Here is a 9,019-nt window from a genome sequence, read left to right on the forward strand (position 1 = left end):
GTTATTTATTTTTATTCATTTTAAAGTAATGTACCAATTTTTTTTAATTTTCATTTGCAATTTTTGATAAAAAAAAATTATTGATTAGAAACTAAATTTTATAGAAATGAGAGATTATTTAAAAAAAAAATGAATTATGTAAACACCTATTCATTAAACTGAAGTTTTCCTCCCTACTTCTAAATTCCTTTCTGTGAAATAAAAAACAAATTTCATATTTAAACACCTATTTTATGAGGTAAAAAAATGAAAAACAGAAAATAGATTCATAAATAAATACAACCAAAAATCCTCAAATATATACAGAAATAGATAATGCTAATTTATTAAGTATTATCACTTATCAGTTTGTGGTTAAAATTGTTGGACTAATAAATAAGAATTCATATGATTGGAGTGAAGTGGCATGGTGTGGTGGTGTGAACTCGTGATGTCGGCAACCGCCTGTCGGAGGGTGACGTTTATACGGCGTTGTCACCTATCTGTCATTTTATAACTGCTTTTTGAAGATCCAAGCCGCCTCGCTCCTCCCTCCTTTGCCTTTTTCTAGAAAGTGTTAAAATGTCTTTGGATGTTCGTAACTTGCAGGTTTCCATCCGCGTGGCGGCTTCCTTAGTTGACACGTAACCTGCACTCCAGTTTTGTGCTAAAGCGGTCGTAGTCCAACAAAGTTTTGGATAAGATTAAATTTCCGCGTCACCACAACAGTTTTCTCATAATAAAATAATAACAAAAATATCATTGTTGAGCTGGATTTCAATGGAGTTAGGGTGGGTGTTGGAAGGACACCTGAGAATGAGTGAGTTTTTTTTTTTTTTTTTTTTTGAAGTGGAAATGATTGGTTGACCAAACGCCATAGTCATATTAGGGATTTATTAGTCTTTGGTCAATTTGTAGACCATAATTTGAAGATTAAAATTTAAGTAATCTTATCCTTTAGTATAGTAGTTTTATGGTTACCTTTTAACTTGTAATTTGAGAATGTTTTTGGTGGGATTTAGATTTAAGAAATGGATTGAACCTAATGTGAATAATGAAGTAAAATCGGGTAAACTTAGTAGGAAGTAAGAAGATGCCCAATGAGTCTTAGTGTCAATTGTTGTCCTTATAAATAAGAAAATTATATATATAGTATTTTTTTTTTTTGGGTCGTATTTAAAGACCAGTGTTCTTTGCTTTTAAAAATTATATATTGAATTTTTTACTCTATTTCACAATAGATAAATTACTAAAATAAATTTGATATTAAATAATAATAAATAACTAAATATAAATAGATAGTAGAAATCGAAAATTAGGTGAAGTGACTATAAAAGAAAGAATAGGCTGGAAAATAACCTGTATTTCTTGTGTCTTGCTTGAATTATAATATCAACATATATAGAGAATTTACATGAAAAGATAAGTAGCAATTGTACAAGATAATAATAAGAATGAGATAACAAGATAAGAAACCCAAAGAAGATAGAGATAAGCAGTTGCTGAGATTTGAATGAAGATAGATAAAAATGCTGTGATTTGAATGAAAATATAGATAAGGCCCCCTCAAGCTGTCGATTCTGTAGGCAGAAGTCGCAGTTTGTCTCGGAGTCGTTCAAAGAGTCTACGTCCTAGCGCCTTGGTGAAGATGTCAGCAAATTGGTCATCACTCGAAATAAATTTAACTTGAACCTTGCCTTGAGCAATCAGTTTGTGTATAAAATGATAGTCTAATTCAATGTGCTTTGTACGAGCATGAAATATAGGATTAGAAGTTAAGTAAATTGCTCCAATATTATCACACCATAAAGTTGATGGAGAGGAACACAGGAAACCAAGCTCACTTAGTAAGGAGCGAAGTCAAATCAATTCGGCTGATGCATTTGCCAAAGCCCAATATTCACTTTCAGTAGATGTTCTAGCAATTTTGTGTTGTTTCTTTGCAGTCCAAGAGATTAAATTATTACCCAAATACACAACGTAGCCATTTGTAGAACGTCTGTCATCGGGGCAACCCCCCCAATCGCTATTAGCAAAACTCAGCAATTGCAAATTTGAATCCTTGGAGAGGAACATGCCGAGTAAAGTAGTATGGTGAAGATACCACAACAACCTTTTGAAAGCTTTCTAGTGATCTTCATTAGGACAATGCATAAACTGACATAACTTGTTAACAGAAAATGCTATGTCCGATCGTGTCAATGTAATATACTGAAGAGTTCTGATAACTTTGCGGTAGGACTCTGCATCCGAGATTGAAGGAGCATAATATTGACTGAGCGGAGGACTGCTGGCCATAGAAGTGGCACAAGATTTACTAGCAGACATCCCTGTCTAGTTCAAAAGATCTAGCACATTCTTCTGTTGGGACAACCGTATACCTTTTTGCAAATAGTGTACTTCTATTCCTAAAAAGTAATGAAGAGTTCCCAAATCGTGGACAAGAAAGACTACTTGAAGCTTCTGAACAAACCAAGAAATTTGTTGTGGATTGGAACCTGTTACAAGAATATCATCGACATAGGCCAAAACAAATAATTTTGATTTGTCAGTATTCAAAATAAATAATGAGGCATCTGCACGTGAAGCCACAAAACCAATTTGCAATAAGAATTCAGCAACGCGATGAAACCAAGCACGAGGGGCTTGTTTCAGGCCATAAAGAGATTTATTCAACCGACACACAAGGTCTGATTGGACATGATCAACAAATCCAGTTGGTTGTTCCATGAATATTTCTTCAACTAGAAAACCTTGAAGAAAAGCATTTGATATGTACAGTTGTCATGTTTTCCAACCAAGAGAAGTAGATAAGGCCAAGACTGTGCGAATTGTGGTTGTTTTTACCACCAGACTAAAAGTTTCAGTGTAGTCAAGCCCACTCTGTTCTTTAAATCTTTTGGCAACCAAGCGTTCCCTATAACGATCAATTGTACCATCCAACTTTCTTGTAAGCCGAAACACCCATTTACTGTCTATGATATTTTTGTTGAGGGGTTTGGGTACTAAATCCCATGTTTAATTGGCAAGGAGAGCATTGATTTCTGCTTGCATAGCCTCACGCCATTCAGCATATGGTCAGGCTTGAGTATAAGAGGAAGGTTCGGTTTGAAGAAAATCAAGTTTGAGTGAGGGGGTTGTTGCTGTGAGAGTTGTACGTCTTTTGCATGGTGCTTGGTCTAGAAACAATAGCATGGGTACGAAATAAAGTAGGTGAAGGCGATGATGTAGGGTTGGGATTGGGGGGGGGGGGGGGGGGGGGGGGGGGGGGGGGGGGGGTGGGGGGGGGGGGGCGGTGGGGGCGGGGGATCGGGGCGGGGCGGGGCGGAGGGGCGGGGAGGGGAAGGATTTGTTGGCAATGAAATAGTATCAGATGGTGGGTCATGTGGGACAGAATTAGAAGGGGATAGTGTTTAAGTGAAATTAGAATTAGTAAGAGAATGAGGAGATAAAGGAGTTGGATTGATACCTAGAAGTCTCGGTGGAACCAAGTGGGAGTCCTCATGCCCTTCTAATTTAAGTCATACTGAAGTCGTAGGCTGCATCGGAGTGGAAGTAACAGGCTGTGTAATAAAAAGAAAGAATTTTTCATTATATTTAACATGGCAAGCAAGATAAACACGATGATTTTCCATATCAAGACAACGATATGCATGATGAGAGGGAGAGTTACCAAGGTAAACACACAATTTTGTTCTATGTGAAAATATATGGCTGTTGTAAGGTCGTAAAAATAGAAAAATTGCACAGCCAAAAGGCTTCATGGCCAAGTAATTTGGGGTGGCGTTAAAAAGAACCAAATGTGCAGGTTATTTTCTTTTGTTGGAGTAGGCAAAAAATTAATGGGCATAGCAGCAACGTTAAAGGCATAATGCCAATATTTAAAGGGAACATGACTATGAGCAAGTAATGTCAAGCCAGTATCCACTAAATTTCTTATTTTGCGTTCGGCAATGCCATTTTGTTCATGTGTATATGGACAAGCAATACGATGAATTATGCCAACAGATTGAAAATATTTATTTAATTTTTGGTGATCTCATCCCCAATCAGAATGGAAGGCTTTAATTTGTTTGTTAAATTGTCTTTAACAGGAGACTCAAAATTATGAAAAATAGAAAATACCTCACTTTTATTTTTAAGAAAATAAACCCAAGTATGTCAGTTAAAATCATCAATAAAAAGAACAGCATAATGATGTCCTAAACTAGAGAGCATTGGATTAGGTTCCTAAACATCAAAGTGAATGATGTCAAATGGTTCTTTGCTCGAACGCTCGACAGAAGCTAAGGGAAGACGAGCTAATTTTCCTAAAAAACACGAGGCACAAATAGAATTTGATTTGCTTTGAGAAGAAAGTAAGCCAAATTCCTTTATTATTATATTGACAGTGCGGGAGTGAGGGTGACCAAGACGAACATGCCAATCCTGATCTGTGAGTTGTTCACTAGCGAATGCTTGTTTTGAATTCGATGGTTGACGAAGGGCATAAATTATGTGCTCACTTGGCCCGTGAAGGAGAAGCTTTAGAGTTTTCTTATCCTTTATAAAAAAATTAGAAGGCCAGAATTCCAAAAAGAAATTATTTCAGTTGTGAATTTTTGGATAGATAATAAATTTTTCACAATATTAGGGACATGTAAAATATTATGTAAATGTAATTGACCATTAGCTGAAAGGAGAGAGGCATTGCCAGTATGAGAAATTTGCAAATCTTGTCCATTACCAAAATGGAGTTTATCTTTACCCTTGTATTCATGGGTCATGCTGAAATTTGCAAGATCCGGAGTAACATGATAATCGACAACAGTATCAGCAAGTGATTTGGTGCACTGAAGGTATGCACTGACAGATAAGTCATTCTTTTTCAATTCTTGAACTTCTATATTTAATTGCAATTGGTAGTTTTGAGAAACAGAACCAAAGGCGGTGGAGAGGGCTTGCTAGACTTGGGAGGAGGCAGAGAGATTGATGACATAAGGGAACACTTCTTCTGTTAAAGAAGACAATAACCAAGAGAGAAGCATTTGGTCCTTTTGGAACCATGTTTGATATGCAGGATTAGGAATTTCTTATGCTAGTGTGCTGGTAGAAAGAATTGTTTTTGGTGGGCCGTGTGAGGAGCCATCAATAAAATTGTTGAGATTTTGATAGTTTAAGAGAGGAATAAACTGAGTTTTCCAAGGTAGAAAATTCTTTGTATTAAGCTTGACAGATAAAGTGTGATAGGCATTTGGAGAAGAAGCAATGGGATTGGCCATAGTTATTTGAGAGTTTTAAGGATCTTGAGATGCAATACTCATAACTCTGATACCATGCAAAAGAAAGAATAGGTTGGAAAAATATTATGTATTTCTTGTGTCTTGCTTGAATTACAATATCAACATATATAGAGAATTTACATGAGAAGATAAGTAGGAGTTGTACAAAATAATAACAAGAATAATAAGAATGAGATAACAAGATAAGAAACCCAAAGAAGATAGAGATAAACAGTTGCTGAGATTTGAATGAAGATGGATAAAAATGTTGTGATTTAAATGAAGATATAGATAAGGCTTAACAGTGACAAAAAAAAAAAAAAAACTCTTAGTCTTATCTAAAAGAGGGATTGTATGAAAAATGAATTTGATTCTTTCTTTTTCCTCATTTCATTCGCCATTCGTAAGAAATTTGAGGTTTAATACCGATATTTTAGCAACAAATCCAATAAATCTAAGTGTAGTGCTTGTTGTATTGATTTTTTTGGAAAGGGACATATGTGTAAAGTCTAATAAACGGAATAGAGTAAACGACATGTTCCCACCCAAGGTTTCGCGAAATGGCAAGTTTCCACCCCTGGTTTCATAAATTCTAGATTCCCACCCTTAAATTAATAGAAAATTGATTAATATAACAGTTAAAGGATAAAGTGGTCATTTGCACTACATTAAATTTGAACGAAAAAAGGAAAATAGTGCGACATAATCGGGTTGGTGGCGACTGGCAAACAGTGATTCAATCCAATGTTCTAAAACCCCAACCGAGGGTGACCCGGCTAGGTGGTCGAGTCCTAGTTTGGGCGGTCCGACCCGTCGGTCAGACCAATGGCATCAACAAAAAATAACAACGCAAAACTAAATAGTTGAAAACCAAACAAAGCAATATTAATTGTGGAAGTTGGGACACAATCGTTTGAAAATAGTTCTAAGTTCTCAAATCTCAACAGTGAAACTAAATATACAAAATTCATCATTATAACAGTCACAAGCCATGAAAAATGAAATCAATCAAATAACTCGACTGTGAGCAAAAACATAATAGAATCTCTAGCAACTACAAGTCACAACTCAATATCAATCGATTCAATCTACCAAAAAATGTTTTCAAAGGATACAACTATAAGTTCTCTATCTTTAATCTACCTTTCAGATTTCAGAAATCTCCAAAAAAAAAAAAACCCATTATCCTAAGGCTTTTCCCACAAGATTTGAACACATTGTCGACCTGGAAAGTGGAAACACTCTACCATCAATGTCCAAGTGCACACAAAAATTAACATGAAGAACAAACGATTACGAAGAAATAACGAAGTAGGATTACGAAGAAGAAAAAACGGTTCTAAACATAAGATACAAACTTTGCAAAGGCATCGAATATTGACCTCAAGATTCAAGAACAAGCAATTACGAAGAAGTAATGAAGTACGAAATTCAAAATCCAACAGAATATTTTGAACTTTGATATAAACAACAACTGGCAGCTGATGGTAGATGGAGAGTAGCAAGATGAGTTCTCAAATCATTTGTCAACAGTTTTCCGATAGGAAGGGAAGAAGAACAAAGATTGACGAACTCAGGAGAATTAAAAATCGCAGAATTGAAGGTCAAATGGTGAATGGATTGGTTTTTGGGACGCTAGGGATTTTGTTTTATTTGAACTGCTTTTGCCCCCGAGCCAGTTGGACCGGCAATCTGACACTGTTACGCTGGTCTAACAATAGTCCATACTGAGTTATTAGGAAAAATCGGCTTTCAACCTTCTGTGAATCGGACAAATGACCAAAACCCGGTCAGACCAATTAGACCGGTTGGTCCAGTTCGAGTTTCAGAACCCCCGTTCAATCGGTCAGGAAAGTTGGGGGTTTTGAAGGGAGTCAAGGACGTGAAGATGGTGGGGTCGTGGGGTATCAACAGTGTCGAAATCACGCCGATTTGGCCTAAAAATGATAGTTGTGCTGTGAGGTAATGGCGATAAGAAACGACAAAATTTGGTCAAAAAACCAGTTAATTGGGGCTAGGAAAGGTGCAATCAAGGATGGGAAGGTGTTTGAGCCAAGATGCGCTTCTCTCGTGTGCGTGCTGGGGAGGTTACGTGCACGCAATGACTAGGTGTTCATTGAGGCAAATCCTCAAACACCTGCTGTGCACAGAAAGGGATGGTGAATGCCATAGTCAATTAGGGATTTATTAGTCTTTGGTCAATTTGGTAGACCATAATTTGAAGATTAAAATTTAAGTAATCTTATCCTTTAGCATAGTAGCTTTTTATGGTTATCTTTTAACTTGTAATTTGAGAATGATTTTGGTGGGATTTAGGTTTAAGAAAAGGATTGAACCTATGGTGAATAATGAAGTAAAATTGAGTAAACTTAGTAGGAAGTAAGGCGCAGCCTAATGAGTCTTAGTGTCAGTTGTTGTCCCTATAAATAAGAAAATTATATATATATATATATATAAGGAACAGTGTTCCTTGCTTTTTAATATTAGATATTGAATTTTTTACTCTATTTTGCAATAGATAAATTACTAAAAAAACTTCAAAATTTAATAACAAATAAATAAACATAAATAGATAGTAGAAATTGAAAATAAGTGAAGTGACAAAAAAAATAAAAAACTCTTAGTCTATCTAATTGTATGAAAAATAAGGTGCAATCAAGGATGGGAAGGTATTTGAGCCAAGATGCGCTTCTCTTGTGCATGCGCTATGAGGTTGCATGCACTCGTGCAGTGACTGGTTGTTTGTTGAGGCAAATACTCGAACACCTGGTGTGCATAGAAAGGGAAAGGGATGGTGAGTCGTCGGCGAGAGGAAATCGGCTAGAAAAAAAACACCCAAACAACCCAAAACACTACAAAACAATCACACACTCCAAAGACACAACCAATTCCCCCAATCTACTCTAGAAAAACTTCAATTTAAACCCAAATTCACAAAAAACTGCAGGAAACCCTAGAGGAGGTCGTTGGCAATCAAAGAGCTAACACGGTTTGGGCTATTGGGGCTTCTAAAGAGGAGAGTCCAATGAGTCTATGGGTGGTGAGAGGGTGGATTTTGGTGGTCAAGATTGGTCGAAACGGGAGGGATGGATGTGCGAATCACAAATCGGTCTGAATCTGGCGATTTGCGAGGAAGGGATGAGTGGGGTTTTGGTGTGTGAGGATTGGGGAGAAGTTTGGTGGTGACAAGGAAAGTTGTTGTCGCTGTAAAACGGTAGAAAAAGCAGGTGCCAACGTTTGCTAATATGTGACGCCTCCTACTAAAATGCATCGATGCACTTTGGGTTGTGGATTGATTATTAATTTTTTGTCAAGGGCAGTATGATAATAACACTCTCTAGACTTGTGTCAGAACCTAAAAATCTCTAACGGTGTTGATTTAAGGATGAGAATTTGAAATTTATTAAACTAAGGGTATAAACATATCGTTTTTTTCAAACCTTGGGTGGGAACATGTCGTTTACTCTAATAGAATGTAATATTAAATTCAATTTTGCGCGCATGACCCAAGGAGAGTGGTGATTTTGTAGTAACACTATGCTAGTTTTTTTTTTTTTGTCAAAATAAGATTGCCTGATGGATAATATTAAGCACATTAGGATAGGAGAAAAAGGATTTATAACATGACAAAAGTAGTACAAAAAGTATTTTTAGGAATAGTATATGAAATGACAGCCTTTTGTCTGAAAATTTTCTTCAAGACTGTACGAGGAAGAATATCAATATTAATCTTATTTCTCTCTCAACTTTCTTTCAAATCAAACAGTCTAAATTCACCA

The sequence above is a fragment of the Pistacia vera genome, unplaced genomic scaffold (assembly GCF_008641045.1).
Source record: "Pistacia vera cultivar Batoury unplaced genomic scaffold, PisVer_v2 Contig141, whole genome shotgun sequence".
Classification (NCBI taxonomy): Eukaryota; Viridiplantae; Streptophyta; class Magnoliopsida; order Sapindales; family Anacardiaceae; genus Pistacia; species Pistacia vera.